Source organism: Notolabrus celidotus, chromosome 16 (genome assembly GCF_009762535.1).
Source record: "Notolabrus celidotus isolate fNotCel1 chromosome 16, fNotCel1.pri, whole genome shotgun sequence".
Classification (NCBI taxonomy): domain Eukaryota; kingdom Metazoa; phylum Chordata; class Actinopteri; order Labriformes; family Labridae; genus Notolabrus; species Notolabrus celidotus.
Genome location: NC_048287.1, coordinates 30,811,317 through 30,832,505, shown reverse-complemented (window position 1 = coordinate 30,832,505; position 21,189 = coordinate 30,811,317). Strand labels below are relative to the sequence as shown.

The following is a 21,189-nucleotide window of genomic DNA, read 5'->3' as shown; positions in this document are numbered from 1 at the left end:
ACCGCCTAAAATCATTCACCAGCACAGCTCGTCTTTTCTTCAAATATCAGAGAGGGAGAAAATCTGCAAAGAGGCCAGATCCTCACTCCGCTCCTCCTCACATCTTCTTTCTGCACTGCTGTTTGCTGCTGTTGCGTCTTCTCTCCCAGGGGAAACCCGCGTGGAAAATCCTGCAGCTCTAATGCAGGAAAGATGCATCTCTGGGTGCCACTCTGCACTTTGAAAAACAGCTCAACCACAGGAGGATTCGCTGAAGTAGGTTAGAGAGCAGCAGCAATTATGCAGGCTCTGTTGCATTTCAATGAAACCAGTATCAATAATGTTTGCTCTGATCTATTTCCAATTCTGTATTCAAACAGAAGGAACTGAAGTTTTTGATACAGGACGCTGCTGCTTGGTTATGAAGCCCAAAGATGGTGACCAAGAGGTAGAGTTGAGACCAAGCGGCAACCTCACCGTAAAATATGAAGCCAACGTGGAAGTGTTAAAAACTGCAGTTCCTCGAGCATCCACTAGAGGCTGGCTGCAGAAACACCGTTAACCACATACACACCAATTCAAAGAAGACGATCTTTACAGCGATATAAACATGTTTACAGCCTGGTTCAAAAAACAGTTCAGTAGCTAATCAGCACACACTGTACGGGGGGGGGGAATTTTTATATAACTCAGAATTTTTGAAGATGTAAAACTTCAGAGTTTTGCCCAAATAATGACAAGGCTGACTTGATTGACAGCCGGGCATCCTGTAGCTGTTAGCGAAAAGGCTAAAGGCCCGCCTCTTTACCTCACACTAGCTCGGACGAAGTTAGGTTGTGTTCAGCATTTCCAGTACCACCAACAGAGGGCGCTGTCACCTGACTTACTTGCATCTTCTGTCTCTAAGTGCTTTACTGTTTATTATTCTAATGTTTTTATTTGTTTCTACTTGTTTTATTGAGTTTTTCTTCCTGTCTGACAGTCATTTAACCTTTTAAGAATCAAAACTACGTTCAAATGTTTGTTTCTAAGTATTTCTTTGACTGTAGTGCTTTTTGTTTGTTCCTCTGTCGTACTTCTTCTTCCAACTTACAAAATTTGCCCAAATAAGAACATGGCTGACTTGATTGACAGGCGGGCATCCTGCAGCTGTTAGAGAAAAGGCTAAAGGCCCGCCTCTTTACCTCACACTAGCTCAGACCCACCAACGATTGGCTTCAAAACACCTCTCAGGAGCAGATGGGTACTACGTCCATTTATTATACAGTCTATGGTTGAGATCCACCTGATCCTGCAGAATTATGCAGAACTATCAGCGTTATACGATAAAAAACAGACGAGTTATGAAAATATTCATGTATGCATGAGAACAAATGGGGCTTCTTGTCTTTTGGAGCCAGCCTCAAGTGGTCACTTGAGGAACTGCAACTTGTTTAATTGATCGGCACTGAAAGATGCCACTTGATCATAACTTAAAGCTACTGTGAGGACTTCTTGGATGGTGTAGACTAAATTTAAAGCTGTTCCCTCTGTATGACAAAAAAAAATACAAGGTCTTAAGTGAGAAGCTTTAATCTTTCTGGGTGAATATTTTAACGCCTGTATTCACTGCCAGAAAAGGCGATTAACGGCAGCCTCAGGAAACAGCCTTTTTCGAATTTGTCAGAGCAGCATTTGCAGAGAAGTTTGGAGATTTTTTGTCCACAGGGGGGCGCCAAAATCACACAATCCAAAAAGTTCCCCCTCACAGGAGCTTTAAAGGCTGATTTATACTTGTGCACCGCCAAAACACTTGAGGGCAGTGTGGTCTCTCTGATAGCCGGTCGCCTGTTTCCGACCTCTGCTACGATCTCTGTTTACTTTTCCACAGAGATTCAGAGCGTGTTCTGTTAATCTACATACATGATGATACATGTTGCTGTTTATCATATAGACATGATTACATGAAGAATAGAGAGGAGGAGATGAAATACACGGCTGATGAGCGGGGATCCTGGAAGTGCTGAAAATACAATGCCACTAAGCCGACCAATCACAGGGCTTGCAGTCCGCGCCAATTCGACGTAGGAGGAGGTGCACGTCAGCTACGTGCGTAGGCCTCTGCGTAAGTACGGGACCTCAGCCTTAAGTGTTTGCTGAGTGAAGACGTTAAAGGTGACATATCACGCTTTTTTCATCAACATATATTGGTTTAAGAGGTCCCCAAAACATGTCTTTAAAGTTTATTGCTCATAAAAACACTTTGAAATCAGATTCTGGTCTGCCTGTAAACCCCTCTTTTTCAGCCCTGCTCAGAACAGGCTGTTTTCTGTGTCTGTGCCTTTAAATGAGAATGAGCTCTCTGACCACGCCCCCTCAGGAAGTGGGTGTGGCCTCGGCTCTCCAGCACGTTGATCTAATCAGATTTAGTGTTTCTTGTTGTTTTATTTGTCAGTATGTCGACGTGTGTCTTGGTACACAGCTACGAACATCTAGCTATGTGGCTATGCTAACTAGCGCTAGCACTTTTCCATGAAATCTAAAAATCATCCACTAGATCTTCAAATCTGCAGACGTGGGGAGTAAAACCGACCTTTGTGTTTATTAAGACAGCCTACAACTAGCATGCCTCCCTCCTAAGCTCCTTGTTAGCACACATGTGTGCAGGGAATGAAAAACGGAGGAGGGGTTGAGTTGTATTTTATACAGTCTATGGGCTGAACAAGCTCCGAGCTCTGACTTCCTGTTACAGACCGGATGGCGTTGTGACGTATGAAAAACACTGAAAACTGAAACGGCTGGTTTCAGCACACATTTACAGAAAGGTGGAGAAATCAGAACAGGGGCAGAATGGATTCTTTTACTTTTCAGGGGGTTTGTAGACAGGGACACATATTTCAGGTAGAGAACCATTAAAAAGTCAATTTCGCATGATATGTCACCTTTAACTTTAACTTGAAGCAAATTTAACAACCCTAACATTTTTCTGTTTAGTGTTACGTACTGAAGAGTTTACACCCTGGGGCTGCTCGAGGTATGGAGCTGATTTCCATGTCATATCTGACAATATAGCAGCTGTAATGATAGCGAGGGGGTGAGCAGGGTGTCACATGACATTTTGAAACTCATGGTCAGATCATTTCACCATTCTGAGGTGTTTTTTTGACTTCCACTGTGATGTCTCTGGGCCGTCTTGTTAACATCACAGAGTCTGTAAGCTGTCCAATCTATCATCAGACCAATAACACGAACCAAAGAGTGATCTGCAGACATAATCAGGGCAGATCTGATCAAGGCCAGACCTCAGATCTTAAGATTTACATTTAAGAGCGGCTGATTTATATCAAGGCTGTAAATTTCTCGCTTTCCATGCTGACGTGAAAGGCCTCGTTCACTCTCCGCTCGGCTGTGAGAGAGAAGCCGACCCGCTCCACCCTCAAACTCATGAATTCTGTTTGAAGATGCTGTTTTAAAATTTCTGCACCACCCCTGACGTCATCCACCAAACATCAGCAGCTCCTCTCTCCCCGTCATCATCCCTTCCGTGGGTGTTTTTTTTTTTTGCCTCATTATTATTCCCAACACACGACACTGCAACGCTATGTCAAAAAAAAGACAAAACCCTTTCATGCCGTCCTCGTCTCTGCGCCGTTTGAATACTTTATTGATCCGTGAGGAGCTAAATATGGCTCGCTGGAAGCTGCCTCTGTACTCAGCCTGAGCTTTTATATCCACAGAGAGAGAGAGATTTACGGCGGACGGCGTGCCAGCTCTTTACTCCTCTTTAGTGAACATTCATCAGTCCAAAACTTCGCTTGACTCTGAACCAAAGTCGAATCTTTAATAGGTTACAACGTTTTGGAGCGTCCTCCAGCCAGAGATTTTGAGATATCAGCAAGAAATACGAGAGAGAGAGTCATTACATAATTAATAGCTCACTTCCATTAAGGAGTGCCAGTAAAGCCAGCGTGCTCATCACTGGGGTTGTATTGACGTCATGTTCTTGACATGATGCCACCGTCCTCATCATCCGTACGGGGGAGAGCAGACGGTGAGAGCTGGGACGTGGTGATAAAGCAGCTTGGGGACATTTCTAAGTGGACAGTGAGGAAGGAATCAAAGAGATGCATGAGCTCTTTATGGCGTCCAAACTTTTTGGAAATGCAGTGTTTAAAAAAAATGTAATAGTTCAAACTTTTGCGTGCAAAGAACAGGAGGCTAGACTTCCAGTTTACAGCTGAGAAACGCTGCAGTGCTGATTTTCTGCCCCGTCCTCTGACCACAAACACATCATGATACGGACTGTATCATGCAGAACAGATCAATGTGCCAATGTGTGAAACATGAACACTTGGACATAACTCATCATGATCTGAACTAACTGTGATGGCAGAAACATGCTCAAGTAGAATTTATAAGACCTGTACTTGGATTTTTTTTTAAAGTTGACCCATGTCCCATCTACTTATATAAAGAAGGATGAAAACTGCACACAGCCAGCAGGGGGAGCTCTAAGTGTTTTGGCTTCATTTAAACGTTGTGAAGCTGTCTCCTTTTTTATGGTTGATAAGTGCATGACAGAACGTTTCATGCAGGCCAAATTAAATTACTTTGGCAAGTAACATCCCGGCGACAGCTGCTGCACTTTGTTTTGATTGATCCGAGGATATGCTTCATAAATGCTTTCAGAAGGTCAAAAAAAAGTATTAAACGCATAAAAATAATGGGTCTTATATAATTTCCCTTTCCTATTTATAAGTTTTCATGAAGTTAGGACACTAAATAAGTTGCTGAGGATGATAAAAAGACTGGAGTTTGGGTAAAATAACAACTTTGATGCAGTGAGAGGAGTTTTATCGTCATGAGGCTGAGTGCATAAACCAAACTGGTCTTATCTCTTACATGGTTCTTAGCTATGACCAACTCTTTGACTCAAACTTTTGATCTTATTTTATTTTAATTTGATCTTATTCTATTTTAACTAATCTAACTTAATTTGATCTTATTGTATTTTAACTAATTCAATTTAATTTGATCTTGTTTAATCTTTATTCATCTCATTTAATTTAATCTTATTTTAGTCTAACTAATTTAATTTATTTTGATCTTATTTTATCTTAATTCCTCTCATTTAATTTGATCTTATTTTATTTTAACTCATCTAATTTAATTTAATTTGGTCTTATTTTATTTCAACTAATTTAATTTAATTTGATCTTATTTTATTCTAACTAATCTAATTTAATTCAATTTGATCTTATTTTATTTCAACTAATCTAATTTAATTTAATTTGATCTTATTTTATTTTAATTCATCTAATTTAATTTAACTTGATCTTATTTTATTTCAACTAATTTAATTTAATTTGATCTTATTTTATTCTAACTAATTTAATTTAATTCAATTTGATCTTATTTTATTTCAACTAATATAATTTAATTTAATTTGATCTTATTTTATTCTAACTAATTTAATTTAATTCAATTTGATCTTATTTTATTTCAACTAATCTAATTTAATTTAATTTGGTCTTATTTTATCTTAATTGATCTAATTTAATTTGATCTTATCTTATTTTAATTCATCTAATTTAATTTAATTTGATCTTATTTTAGTCTAACTAATTTTATTTTATTTGATCTTATTTAATCTTAATTCATCTAATTTAATTTAACTTGATCTTATTTTATTTCAACTAATTTAATTTAACTTGATCTTATTTTATTTCAACTAATTTAATTTAACTTGATCTTATTTTATTTTAACTAATTAATTTAATTTGATCTTATTTTATTTTAACTAATTTAATTTAATTCAATTTAATTTGATCTTTAATCGTATGTTTATCTTATTTTATTCCTTATTTCTCTTAATATTTTGACTTACAAACTGTGTATAAGGGCATACAGTAATAATAACTGAATTGGGATATATAAAGTATTTCTGATTCTGATTCCGATCAAACTGAACATCAACAAGTATCATAATCATTGATATGTCTGTAGAGAATTCCCTCTCCACCACTGTACTGCACGACTGTGACAGTCCAGAGCCGACAGCCTCATCTAAATAAAACCAGAGAGCGGTCGGCTCCTGCAGGACGAGGACAGCTCCTCGTTTCTGCCCGACACGCTGCGGTCGAGTGGAGAGCGCTCACTGTCTGAGTCGTGTCTGATCACAGACTCTCTGCTCCGAGTCTTCACACCCTTTATGAATCATCCTGTAAACAACTTTTACTTCTCTCATTTTATCACCTTGTCAAGGCCGACTTGTCTGACTTCATAAACTTATACCTGCTCCCACCCAGGTGTGACACTAACTTGAGTCTCACTTGAAATTGGCCGTCACGTCAGATGTAAGGTTACACCCCGGCATGGAGTCAAAGTCCTTTACCAGTCCCTGACCTCCCTTGTCTCATAGGTTCCTCTGAGCTGCTGTAGACATCACTTTCACTGCTCCCTCTCTCTCTTATTCTTCTCTATCCCTCTTTCCAGATCCAACTCGGTCTCAGCAGATGTGTGTCTAACATGAGTCTGGTCCTGCTCGAGGTTTCTGCCTGTTAAAGGAAGTTTTTCCTCTCTGCTGTAACTAGCTAAATACTGCGAGGTGCAATGCTCATGGTGGATTAAGGTGAGGTCAGACTGAGTCTTATCCTGTCTTGGTGTTGGGTATCTGTTCATAATTTGACATAGAGTGGTCTAGACCTGCTCTGTTTGTAAAAGCGTCTTGACATAACATTTATTTTGATTTGGAGCTATACAAATAAAGATTGATTGATATTGATACTTTGCTGTCCTACGTGGATTTAGTCACTCTTTAAACCGAGTGGCAACCTCCGGTCTTAAAATATGAAGCCAATGCAGAAGTGCCAAAAACTGCAGTTCCTCAAGCATCCACTAGAGGCTGGCTGCAGAAACACAGGAAACCACATACACACCCATTCAAAGAAGACGATCTTTACAGCAGAAATAAGCATGTTTACAGCCTGGTTCAAAAAACAGTTTAAGTCTGAATAGCTAATTTCTCTATTGACACACAATCTGTATTTTCAAAGGTATTAAAGTCACAAGCTTTGCCCAAATAAGGGCATGGCTGACTTGATTGACAGAGGGGAGTACTGTAGCTGTTAGCGAAAAGGCTAAAGGCCCGCCTCTTTACCTCACACTAGCTTGACAGACATTAGGTTGTGTTCAGCATTTCAAGCACCACCAATAGAGGGCGCTGTCACCTGATTTACTTCCATCTTCTGTCTCTAAAGGCTGATTTATACTTCTGCGTTGAATCAACGGCGTACCCTACGTCGGGGGTCCGCGTAGCTCCCGTACCTACCCCGAGGCCTACGCACGTAGCTGACGTGCACCTCCTCCAAAATGTAACTCCCCGTAGAGCCAACGCGGACCGCAAGCCCTGTGATTGGTCCGCTCAGCGGCTTTGTCTTTCCCGCATTTACAACACTTCCGGGATCCCGGACATCGGCCACACATGGGCCGTGTATTTCATCTCCTCCTCTCTATTCTTCATGTAATCATGTCTGTATGATAAACAGCAACATGTATCAGCTGTAGATTAACAGAACACGCTCTGAATCTCTGTGGAAAAGTAAACAGAGATCGTAACGGGACCGGAAGCAGGCGGCCGGCTATCAGAGAGATCGCACTGCCCTCAAGCGTTTCGGCGGAGAATTGCTGCGCGACACGGACACACCGACGCACAAGTATGTGGGGCTCATGTCCGCGTCAACCCCCGGCGTAGGGTACGCCGTTGATTCAACGCAGAAGTATAAATCAGCCTTAAGTGGTTTACTGTTTATCATTCTAATGTTTTGATTTGTTTCTACTTGTTTCATTGAGTTTTTCTTCTGTCTGTCGGCCATATGCATCTTTATAAAAATCAAAACTACGTTCAAATGTTTGTTTTTAAGAGTATTTCTTTGACTGTGGTGCTTTTGTTTGTTCTCAAGTTGTCGTACTTCCTCTTTAATTCCCCTCCGGTGTTTCTGCCTGTATTCAAACCCTCTCTGTTTACGTAAAAAACCTCCCTGAAGACATTAAACGCTCCACATTCTCTTTCCTCTGCTCTCCTCCCTGTCGTCTTTCTTCTTCTCCTCCTCCTCCGGGAGATAAATCCCCAACCTGTGCTGCTTTTAACTTCCTGCAGAATCTCATTATTCCTCCTCTCTCTCTCTCTCTTTTTTTCCTCCTCCATCCTCTGACTCCTTCGCTCAGCGCTACTCTATCGTACGCGATCCTTCTGAGCGACATTTCTGCGTTTTCACAGCAGCTCTGAACCTTGTTCCCCTCGCTGTCGGTCGATTACCAGGTCCACGACCTGCAAAGTTATGCTTACTCAGTGCTCGCTCTCATTGTGAGTCGAAAGGGATAAAAGCGTCAGCAAAATGTGTATAAACGGTGCTCAGCATAAGAAAGAGGATTTAAGGTGGCTGAGTCGCCGCCTGCATATAGAAACCTCCACACACACACACACACACACATGCAGGGAGAACGATGCGTGGCTGATTTCTCCTCTTGCCTGTATACATTTTACGGCTGTTTTTTCTCTCTATCATTTTTCTCCGGCTCTTCTGAAGCCCCACCCCGGAGTGCTGCAGTTCTCTGAAGTCTTCCTCCTGAGGTTAGAGCAGCAGCAGCACACAGAACGCCTGCAGACACTTTCAGATCACAAATTCTGCAGTTTCTGCTTTCTTTTAGTCCTGAACGCGTCCTCCAGGCCCGCCGTCGTTACAGAGAACACGAGCACATTCATTAGTATTCATGCCCTGATACTGTTCTGTCAGAACGCCTCAGTGTCTAAAAAAAGAACCCAGACATTAAGTATCTGTTTAAATGTTGCAGAAAGTTCATTACAAACAAGAGTGTGGACAGCCATGTTAGCCATTGTGAAGCTTAGTACTCATGATGGCGTTACGCTGCTAGTTCACTTCCTGTAACAACATTTCTCAGGATGTCCACTTGAGACGAAGAGAAGACCAAAGTAGAAGAGAGAAAGAAAGAAGAACACTGAAGGCCACATCTGATACGCCTTGTGTAAGGAAGTCGACCATGTTTTTGATGTCAGCGAGGTTGACCAATGAGAGCTCAGAGCGCTCGTAAACAAACAAAACAGTGAAGTTTTTGCTGACAGACAAATTCCACCAGATCCATGTCCGGTCCGTCTCCGATCCGTCACAGCACCGGATCTGATCGGTTTCTATTCTAGTCAATGTGTTAAAGGTGACATATTCTGCTCTTTTTCATCAACATATATTGGTCTAAGAGGTCCCCAAAACATGTCTTTAAAGTTTATTGCTCATAAAAACACTTTGAAATCAGATTCTGGTCTGCCTGTAAACCCCTCTTTTTCAGCCCTGCTCAGAACAGGCTGTTTTCTGTGTCTGTGCCTTTAAATGAGAATGAGCTCTCTGACCACGCCCCCTCAGGAAGTGGATGTGGCCTCGGCTGTCCAGCACGTTGATCTAATGTTTACATGTTGGCTGAATATACACGGCTGCTCACAGACCCGCGTTACTTCAACCCTCTGAATCTGATCCAGAATCTGATCCTGACAGAGAGGCGCCTGCAGCAGGACCTTTCTGAACCATTGGTCACAGATTTAGTGTTTCTTGTTGTTTTATTTGTCAGCATGTCGACGTGTGTTTTGGTACACAGCAACGAACATGTAGCTATGTGGCTATGCTAACTAGCGCTAGCACTTTTCCATGAAAACTAAAAATCATCCACTAGATCTTCAAATCTGCAGACGTGGGGAGTAAAACCGACCTTTGTGTTTATTAAGACAGCCTACAACTAGCATGCCTCCCTCCTAAGCTCCTTGTTAGCACACATGTGTGCAGGGAATGAAAAACGGAGGAGGGGTTGAGTTGTATTTTATACAGCCTATGGGCTGAACAAGCTCCGAGCTCTGACTTCCTGTTACAGACCGGATGGCGTTGTGACGTATGAAAAACACTGAAAACTGAAACGGCTGGTTTCAGCACACATTTACAGAAAGGTGGAGAAATCAGAACAGGGGCAGAATGGATTCTTTTACTTTTCAGGGGGTTTGTAGACAGGGACACATATTTCAGGTAGAGAACCATTAAAAAGTCCATTATGCATGATATGTCACCTTTAAAGGGATAGTCTGTTTTTTCTGTAGGTGGGGTTCTAGTCAGCCCAGTTCCTTTATTTGGAAACCAGCTAGAGAACCGACCCAGAACCGAGGCCATCAACGAGCAATTTATCACATTTGAAGAAACTCTGGAAACACTAATGTTGGTGGTATTACTGAGATCCGACTCTATACGTTGCTGACATCAGTGAGAAAGACACCAGAAGAGTGTTTGTTCAATATTTCCTGCACACCACAAACACATCTTCCTCCTCTCTTATCCGACTCAACCTCGATGACTCTATCTCCTCACTCTCATCTCCATCTCCATCTCCATCTCTCTATCTCTCTCTCCCCTCCTCTGTCTGTGTCTCTATCCTCTCTGCTGCCCGTGCTGGTTGCTGAGAGTTACGTAAGCTCTACAGCAGCAGCAGCAGCAGCAGCAGGGAGAGGGAGGACACCCATGAACGCACCACACCTACCAGAGACTGCAGTGCTCAGCAGAAAATACACCAGCACAGGAAGAAAGAAAAAAAAGAAACACGTGAGAGGGTGAGCGAAGGAGAGAGGGATGAAGGCACGCAAGGAGCGAGGGCGGAACAGAGAGGACAACATAAACATTATCGTTCCATCAGAGGAGAGGAGGAGGAGGAGGAGGAGGAGATGAAGCCCAGAGAAGAAATGCTTCATCTCTTTATCCGTCTCTTGATTCAAAGCGCTTCAGTTTGATTCCGCCTTTCTTTCTGCAGCAGACTTAGGAATACGTTGTCATGTACCCTGCTAGAAAGCTGCGACAAAAGACGTTATGAGTTGCATGAAAGGAAGAATAGGACGCTGGATGTTTGAGCTCCCCAGAAACAGCGTCCAGACTTTTAATTAATTCTGCATATTGAAAAGAAAAAAGGACACAAGGGAGCGACTTGCTGTGGATACTGGAGGGTCTAGACTCTCTCAGTTCTCTCAAACTTTCCCTTTGTCTGCTTGAAAAACCTCTCAACTTCATGCTGCAGTGTTCACTCCACAACTTCAGATTACATCAGATAAAAACATGTTGCAAAACAGGAAAGAGTTTCCAGGATTTATTCTGGGGGTTTCTTTTTGATCCTCATGAAAACACCAACTTGTTTTCTTTGAGTCCTAAATTAGGTTCCTTAAATACTTGACTCTGATTGGCCGGAACTCCCCAACAGTAGTAATTAACTCTCGACTCCAACTGGTCCAGAATTCAGCTGCCTGTGTCATTACCCGAACCCCTCCATCCACCACATCATTCCTGTCCTCCAAGAGCTCCACCAGCTCCCTGTTCAGTTCCGTATTCAATTCAAAGTCCTCCTGTTAACGTTCAAGACCATCCAACCTCGCCCCCCTCCCCATATCTGTCCGAACCTCCTCCATGTTCCCACTCCCTCCCGCTCCCTCAGATCCTCTTCCTCCATACACCTGTCTGTCCCTTCCGCCCGTCTCACCACTATGGGGAGCCGAGCATTCAGCCACTCTGCTCCCCGTCTCTGGAACTCATGACCACCTCAACTCAGAAACACTGATTCTTTCCCCCATTTCAAATCACAACTCAAAACACATCTGTTTAAAACTGCCTACTCCGTCTGACGTCACTTTTCATTGATTCTATTTCCTGACCACTTTGTTAGTTTATATTGTTTTCATTTATTTGGATTTTGTTTTTGTTTCCTTTAAAGGTGACATATCATGCAAACTGGACTTTTTAATGGTTCTCTACCTGAAATCTGTGTCCCTGTCTACAAACCCCCTGAAAATGAAAAGAATCCATTCTGCCCCTGTTCTGATTTCTCCACCTTTCTGTAAATGTGTGCTGAAACCAGCCGTTTCAGTTTTCAGTGTTTTTCATACGTCACAACGCCATCCGGTCTGTAACAGGAAGTCAGAGCTCGGAGCTTGTTCAGCCCATAGACTGTATAAAATACAACTCAACACCTCCTCTGTTTTTCATTCCCTGCACACATGTGTGCTAACAAGGAGCTTAGGAGGGAGGCATGCTAGTTGTAGGCTGTCTTAATAAACACAGAGGTCGGTTTTACTCCCCACGTCTGCAGATTTGAAGATCTAGTGGATGATTTTTATTTATCATGGAAAAGTGCTAGCGCTAGTTAGCATAGCCACATAGCTACATGTTGGTAGCTATGTACCAAGACACACGTCGACATACTGACAAATAAAACAACAAGAAACACTAAATCTGTGACCAATGGTTCAGAAAGGTCCTGCTGCAGGCCGCCTCTCCGTCAGGATCAGATTCTGGATCAGATTCAGAGGGTTGAAGTAACGCGGGTCTGTGAGCAGCCGTGTATATTCAGCCAACATGTAAACATTAGATCAACGTGCTGGAGAGCCGAGGCCACATCCACTTCCTGAGGGGGCGTGGTCAGAGAGCTCATTCTCATTTAAAGGCACAGACACAGAAAACAGCCTGTTCTGAGCAGGGCTGAAAAAGAGGGGTTTACAGGCAGACCAGAATCTGATTTCAAAGTGTTTTTATGAGCATAAACTTTAAAGACATGTTTTGGGGACCTCTTAGACCAATATAGTTTGATGAAAAAGAGCAGAATATGTCACCTTTAACACATTGACTAGAATAGAAACCGATCAGATCCGGTGCTGTGACGGATCATAGACGGACCGGACATGGATCTGGTGGAATTTGTCCGTTAGCAAAAACTTCACTGTTTTGTTTGTTTACGAGCGCTCTGAGCTCTCATTGGTCAACCTCGCTGACATCAAAAACATGGTCGACTTCCTTACACAAGACGTATCAGATGTGGCCTTCAGTGTTCTTCTTTCTTTCTCTCTTCTACTTTGGTCAGAATATGTCACCTTTAATGTGTGTATTATAATTTGTGTATGTAGAGAAAGGCGCCTTTAAATAAAATGTATTATTATTAGAATGGTATGGAATGGATTGGAACACATCAAAGTATAACGGATTGGAACAGAATAGAAGGCTTCTGATTGGTCAAAACCCCATAACAACAGTGATTAATTCTCAACAGCACTAGGGATGCTTGAGACAACTTGATCACACACGTCATATCAAAAGAGTCTGTCACATTCCCCCTCTTCCTGTTGACACTGTGGTAGAAATGTTAATGTTACTTTGAGGGGTTGAGAGTGGGGAATAATGAGGAAGAGAGACAAAATGAGAAGGCTTTTAGAGAGCCGGACAGAGGGAGTGTGAAAAAGAGAGACGAAAAGAAGGAATGAGTGGTGGAATATTGGCTTCAAAATAAATTAATGCAAAGAGAAGGATAGAGAGAGAGAGAGAGAGAGAGAGAGAGAGACTGAGAGCACGGCCAGGAGGGAGAGAGATGGATATATAAAGAGAGAGCAAGAGGAGGAGGAGAGAGGGAGCAACGGAGGACAAAATGGAGAGAGAGAGTTAAATAATTAAATGACCCTGTTTGACTGCAGAGAGGAGGGATGAAGAGAGGGAGGAGGAGGAGGAACAGAAGGCTCATCATCACAGGAATGGCACACACACACACACACAAACATACACACACACACACACACACACACACAAACATACACACACACAGAAGGTGAAGCAGTCTCTCACATACGTAATGCTAATAATGTGTCTGCATTTACACACAATGTAATTCAGCTCACACACACACACACACACACACACACACACACACACACTTCACTTCCACCCACACTTCACACAAATAAATAAATACACACATTTCTGATCTATCACACACACTTGATGTAACAAGAACTCAGCGATCAATGACTCAGTGTTCCTGCTGCCAAAACACACACACACACACACACACGCACACACACACGCGCGCGCACACACACACACACACACAAACATGCAGATTACTTTCAGGTTTCACAAACACACATGTTCCAACTGTAGCCATTAAAGTTATCACACACACACACACACACACACGCACACACACACACACACACACACACAAACATTGTAACAAGAACTCGACCAAAACGAACACTTGATGGCAATTTTCAAGAACACACACTCACACACACAGACACACACAAACACACACACACACACTTAGCAGCCATCTTTTTATTTGCAAAAAACCTGCAATACTAAAACATACACACACACTGATCATTGCATAAGCTCCATACACAACCATACACACATAATTCTGCAGCGCAAGCACACCAAAAATTATGAGCTCACACACTTCAACACACACTCTTGACAGCTATTCTCCATAGAACATCAGAGAGGATGCATCAGACAAAATCACACACACACACACACACACACACACACACACACACACACACACACACACACACAAGATGTATTGACTCACTGCACACATACACACCTGTCTGCAGCCAAAACACACAACATCTAATACACACACACACACACATGATCGATAAAGTCTGACTTCTACACTGTAACACACATTCACAGAAAGCCAACACACACATCTTTCAAAAATTCAAAGAGAATGCCAAACACACACACACACGCACAAAATACACACATTTAACAGCCATTTTTCATGAGGTAAAACATGCAACAAAAAGACACACACATTATTAAGTCACTGCAGGAGCTCTAACACACACAGATGCACACATTTATGCAGTCAAACACACAAATACTAATACCAACGCTAACTTTAATTAATGCATAATTTCAGAACGGTCTACTACCCGGATGTAAACCAGCACAGGTGATAGTTGGGATTTCGTAGCGCTGTGTTTGGTTAAACGGACATATAAACACTCCACCAGAGCAATGAGGAACCAGCACAGGCATGAGGACGTTAACCTGCATGGGGGACCGAAGGCTGGTGAATTATGAAACCAATCAAATCCCGTCCTGCCGTTCTGCCCGCCTCCTGCAGAGCGTACATTTCATGTTTCTCTTTAAAGCTGGGGTTGGTCGTCAGATTTAGATCCACTTCTTGTTATACTGGTTAAAATGATCTTCATAATACATAATGTGTTCTTAAAAAAGAGGTAAAAAAAAAGCTGCTATCTACAGCCGGAGTAAACCTGGGAAAACACCAACCAATCCCTGCCATCAGGAGCCAAATGATAATGTTTTGGGGTTTTTGTTTGGGGGCATAATGCAAAACACAAACCATGTGCTGAGGACTGGTTTTGAATCGGTCACAATCATATGGTCGCGAATCAGCAGCGCTCGTGCATGTGAGCGGGGGGGCGTTGTTTTGGAGGAGGGGGGGAGGGGTTAGACGGAGTCCTGAGGAAATGCTACGTTCAAATTCATGCTAGCTTTCCGTGACTACCAACCAAGCGGCAACCTCCGGTCTCCAACGATGAAGCCCATGCGGAAGTGTTATTACCTGCAATACATAGAGAATCCACTAGAGGCTGGCTGCAGAAACACAGGAAACCACATAGACATGAATGGGAAAAAGACGATCTTTGAGGCATAAATAAACATGTTTACAGCCTGGTTCAAAAAACGTCTTGGCCCTATGAAGCTAATCTCTCTTTTGGAACACACTGTACGGGGGTGAATTTTTTTCTAACGTGACGGTTCAGAAGATATTAAGATTACGAGTTTTTGCCCAAATAAGGACATGACTGACGTGACTCCCGGTCGGGAACACATAGCTGTTGGCGAGGAGGCTCAAACTCCGCCCCTTTACGTCACAATATGCCTAGTTGAGTTCCGCATTTCCAATATGGCTGCCGCCGTCGATTGGCTTCAAAACAGCTCTCAGGAACAGATGGGTGACGTCATATTTCATACAGTCTATGCTACCAACCCTAGCTTTAAGCGTTTTCTTTCCTGTAACGCATCAGGAGTGTTGTGTTCCCCGTACAGTGTGTGCCGATCAAGAAATGAGCTATCCAGACTACACTCGTTTTTTGAACCAGGCTGTTAACATGTTTATTTCTGCTGTAAAGATCGGCTTTTTGAATTAGTGTGTATGTGGTTTCAGGTACTTCCGGAGCCAGCCTCAAGTGGACACTCGATGAACTGCAGCTTTTAGCACTTCCGCACTGGACTCATATTTTTATACAGGATGTAGTAATGTTTCTGCAGCCAACACACACATATTTATACTCAGATAAACACACACAAAAACACACAAAACTACACACTGGACCACCATTTTCAAAGAAATCTCACACAAGCTTCTTTATCAACACACACATTCAATTCATGCCGCCAAAACACACACATTAATACACACCAGACACTTGTATTTGACAGCAGATTTTTCTTGCAAGGAACACACACACACACAAAAAACGTGCAGCAAAATCACACACACACATGTTAATATCAGTCCACTGCATGAGCTTTAACACACACACACATGCACCCACACATACACACAGATTTCTGCAGCCAAAACACACACACACACACACACTCAGCCATTTTTCAAATAATCAGAGGAAATGTAGAAAGCACATTCATGTGCACACACACACACACACACAAACACACACACACGTTCCTGTGCCTGCAATATTAAAATACATCACCCATCCTACACTCTCTCTCTCTCTCTCTCTCTCTCTCTCTCACTCACACACACACACAGATTTGACAGCCATGTAGCAAAATCACACACCCACAGCAACACCTCAGACTGACACAGACACACATACAGACACACTTACACATACACACACACACATATGCTTTCCTGCATCATTTTTACACACAAAAAAATCACACACACTCCTATCAGCTATCCTCCAAGGGACCAGGGAAAATGCATAAAATAGAAGCTCACACTCACACAAATCGGAGGTATTTTTATGACACACACACATGCACACACACACACGCACACACACACACACACACACAGTCACACACACAGCATCATGCATCTTTTCTACATCAACTAGCAGCCGATGAGAATGAGACCCTAAGAGGAAACAGAACGATGAATGTAAAATCACCAAACATCTCGAGTGTGTGATGCCTTACCTGCCGCCTGCGTGTGTGTGTGTGTGTGCGTTCTGCCTTTCAGGGCGACCGAGAAAATACTGGAGAGGCAGAGTAAGAGGAGGAGAGAGAGAGGAGGAGAGAGAGAGAGAGAGGAGGAGAGAGAGAGAGAGATGGAGAGAGAGAGAGAGGAAAACAGGAGGGGAGGAGGAGGGGGGGGGGTGAGATGTGTGACAGAGAAAGGGGGGAGGGGAGATGACTCAGAGAGAGATAGAGAGAGGAAGAGGAGGAGAAGAGGAGGGTTAATTAAAAAGGAGGAGATGGACCGAGGGGCGGGATGAAGGGATAAGAACGGGGTGTAGAGGCTTGTCGTCCGACAGAGGAGGTAAAAATAGATGAAGGGAGGACGGGTTCTCTCTCTCTCCTTCTCTCTCTGTGTCTCCCTGTGTGTCTGTGCTGCTGCAGTGGGGTTCAGTCCATGTATATACAGTTACATAATCCATCCTTCATCAACACACACAGGCATCATGATGCTCTGTGTGTGTGTGTGTGTGTGTGTGTGTGTGAGCATTTAAACACACAAGCTCTGAAAACAATGCAGCAGCAGAATGCCTCTGAACTGTGATGGTCCAGGCTCCACGGTTAACCCTGTCATGGCTGTTTATCCTCAATGAACCCTCCAGGTTGATCCAGAGACGGTGCAGGCAGGAGCAGGTCCAGAGGGCCCCCCTTCAGATCTGATTGAACCACCGTTCAAAGTCCTAAACCATGAGTGGGTTTTCGCAAAATCAGGGATGGGACTTGGTTGAAATACATAAAAAAAAACATTTAGTCTATGTTTCACTGAAGTGGAAACCTCACATGATGAAATATGGTAAGTGCAAAAATCTGCAGTTCCTCAAGTGTCCACTTGAGGCTGGCTGCAAAAACCAAGCAACCCCTGTTAAGGCCAAATTCCGCCAGACCCGTGTCCGGTCTGTCTCTGATCTGTCACTGCTCCTGATCTGATAGGTTCCTATTCTAGTCAATGTGTTAACTTCCACTGGATCCACTCCGTTGCGTCCTGGCAGGTCGGAGCCCTCCGGATCAGATACACAAGACTTCTATTTTTGCCGGATGCCAGAGCACGACGCATCAGTCTCAACAGAGCAGATGGAGCGGGACAGGAAGTCAGGTTTCACCAAAACAAAATGAAAACATCCGGTTAATTTTCAAAATAAAACACTCTGTGTTATGAGCGGAGCCAGGCCTGGAGTCAACAGGTCAGAGGTTTTCAGAGGACCAGAAAGACAACATGGATGAGGAGAGGAGGAGGAGAATCCTTAAATTCAGTGATTACCGCGGGGAAAACCTCGGTCACAGGACTCCGGCTGCCCGGCGGTTCTGCTCCGTGCTGCGTTCTCTAGGTGTTAACGGATGAGACAGCACGGAACAGGACTGCAGCGGATCAGAGACAGACCGGACACAGATCTGGTGGAAGTCCGATGTAAAAGCTGCCACTTCTTAAAGTTGAAATAATTTCACGCAGGAATAACATCTGTATCATGACTATAGTCAGTACAAGTACCAGTGATGTAGTCAAGTCACCAAACTTTGAGTCCAAGTTGAGTCCTCAACCTTCAGTTTTCAAGTCCAAGTCCTATCTACCCCCTCTGTCTGCCTTTCTCTTACTTTAACTCTTCCTGTCACTTTAAGGTTACCAAACATAGACCTTTCTGGAGTCCCTGAGCTCCCTTGTCCCGTAGGTTCCTCTGGATCTCTGCTGCTGTGGACATGCCAGACTCCAGTCTCCCCACTATCATCTCTCTCTCTCTCTCTCTCTCTTTTCTCTCTCTCTCTCTTTTATCTCTCTCTCTCTATCTTTCCTTTCTCTCTCTCTTTCCTTTCTCTCTCTCTTTCGTTTCTCTCTCTCTCTTTCCTTTCTCTCTCTCTCTCTCTCTCTCTCTCTCTCTCTCGTCATCTCCCTCTATCCCTCTCTCCAACTCGGTCTCAGCAGATGTGTGTCTAACATGAGTCTGGTCCTGCTGGAGGTTTCTGCCTGTTAAAGGAAGTTTGTCCTTGCCACTGTAACTTGCTAAATGCTGCAAAGTGCTCTGCTCATGGTGGATTAAGATGAGATCAGACTGAGTCCGGTCTGTAAGATGGGACTGGATCTGATCCGGTCTAGATGTTGGGTCTTTGTTAATAATAGAACATAGAGTCCGGTCTAGACCGGCTCTGTTTGGAAAGCGTCTGAGGAGAACGTTTGTTGGGATTTGGTGCTATAAGAATAAAGATTGATTGATTGTAGTCAGCAGGGTGGCTGTTTATCCTTCTAAGGTGACCTCATGTGACCTCATGAAGTGGTTCAATCAGCACCAAACACAGTTCATCTAACTCCCCAATAAATACGACCTCTACTCGAACCCCAGATTCCTCCACATCGACGCGGTCTTGTTAGAGTTTGGTGTCTTCTTCCTTTGTTTACTCCAGAATGAAGCCGAGCTGAGTCCTCGGCGTAAACAGACTGGTGAAGTTGTTAAAGCCGACTGGAGGGTGACACTGATACACATTGACAGGGCAACGGGGTGAAGCCAGTGTGTGTTTGGTGTTTGTGTGTGTGTGTGTGTGTGTGTGTGTTACTTATGTGTGTTATAAAATGTCTCTGCAAAGGCGGCTGTTAATTTGGGAATAAGCTCTGAGTATTTGTGTGATTTTCCTCCCTTCAGGTGTACTGTTTATAGATATGTGTGTGTGTGTGTACATCTGTGTGTGTGTGTGTGTGTGAGTGTGTGAGATAATCTTTAATTAAATTCCTGAGTTTAATGGGATTATCTTTGGGAGACACGCAGCACAACGTCCTTGACATCCATCCCCCCGGTTAGTTACGGGTGAGCGACTGATAGAGACACACACACTCGTACGCAGAGAGAGAGAGAGAGAGAGAGAGAGAGAGAGAGAGAGAGAGAGAGAGAGAGAGAGAGAGAGAGAGAGAGGGAGTGAGAGGAAAAAAACCTGAAGGCAAAAACTAAAAGAAGAAGAAGAAGAAGAAGAAGAAAGAGCAGCGAGGGAGATCAAAGTGTGATCAAATGCTTGTGAAGTGTGAGAAAGAGAGGGAGCGGAGGAGCGGTGTGCATTGTAATCATCTCATTTTCTGCACTGAAGGTCGAGCGGCCTTCACCTCCACCTGCCTTCACCTCCACCTCCACCTCTCCGCTGTCAACCAGGTCAAAGAAAGAAATATCACCACACAGAAGATCTCTATCACTCCATCCCTGCGTCTCACTCTCTGACTCAGCCGGGAGTCTAAATATTCTCCTTTATTTTTAGTGCGGCCAAAATTAAGCATCTAAAAAAGCTCACACAATCATCTTTTAAAGGCTTTTCATGCATCTAAAAATACGACATGCTATGTTTAGATGATATCCACACATCAGATCCATCAGACTGTCAGTGCTAAAGCAAATTAAACCTTCTGTGAGGAGTTATACTTTTCACTGATAGTAACAGTGCTGCCTTAAATGAATTACACTCCATTTAACTAGTGTTTTCCTGTGAGGCCAATCGTTGTAACACCACAGAGAGTCTGGGCTTTATCGCCCTCTGGTGGTCACTGAAGCACTTACAGTCTGTAGTCCTCAGAGAGTCAGGATGAGTGAAGAAATACTTTAAGTAACTGCTTTAAGGTTGCTTTTTATGAAGAAGGATTAGGGCCACACTAAAAAAAGAGAATCAAGTCGTCAATTTACGAGAATAAATTTGTAAATTTAGGAGAATAAATTCATCAATTTACGAGAATAAATTCATAAATTTAGGAGAATAAAGTCGTCAATTTACGATAATGAATTCGTAAATTCCGGAGAATAAAGTTGTCAATTTACGATAATAAATTCGTAAATTCAGGAGAATAAAGTCGTCAATTTACGAGAATAAATTCATAAATTTAGGAGAATAAAGTCGTCAATTTACGAGAATAAATTCATAAGTTTAGGAGAATAGATTTGTCAATTTACGATAATGAATTCGGAAATTCAGGAGAATAAAGTCGTCAATTTACGAGAATAAATTCATAAATTTAGGAGAATAAAGTCGTCAATTTACGAGAATAAATTCATAAGTTTAGGAGAATAAGATCGTCAATTTACGAGAATAAATTCATAAATTTAGGAGAATAAAGTCGTCAATTTATGAGAATAAATTCATGAATTTAGGAGAATAAAGT

The 21,189-nt window shown here is 42.8% G+C and overlaps 1 protein-coding gene across 8 annotated transcripts in view; it reads right to left on the bottom strand.

The window, feature by feature from the left end:
- The window catches only part of LOC117827752 (gamma-enolase), an 85,116-nt gene that overhangs the window by 17,973 nt on the left and 45,954 nt on the right, over positions 1-21,189 (bottom strand). The window contains exon 1 of one of the 8 annotated variants that reach the window (XM_034704506.1): positions 17,031-17,439. The exons of the other annotated variants lie outside the window; for them this stretch is intronic. The gene's annotated coding sequence lies outside the window, so the exon portion shown is untranslated. Of the gene's footprint in view, positions 1-17,030; positions 17,440-21,189 lie in introns of those variants that run through there. 8 annotated transcript variants of the gene reach the window in all.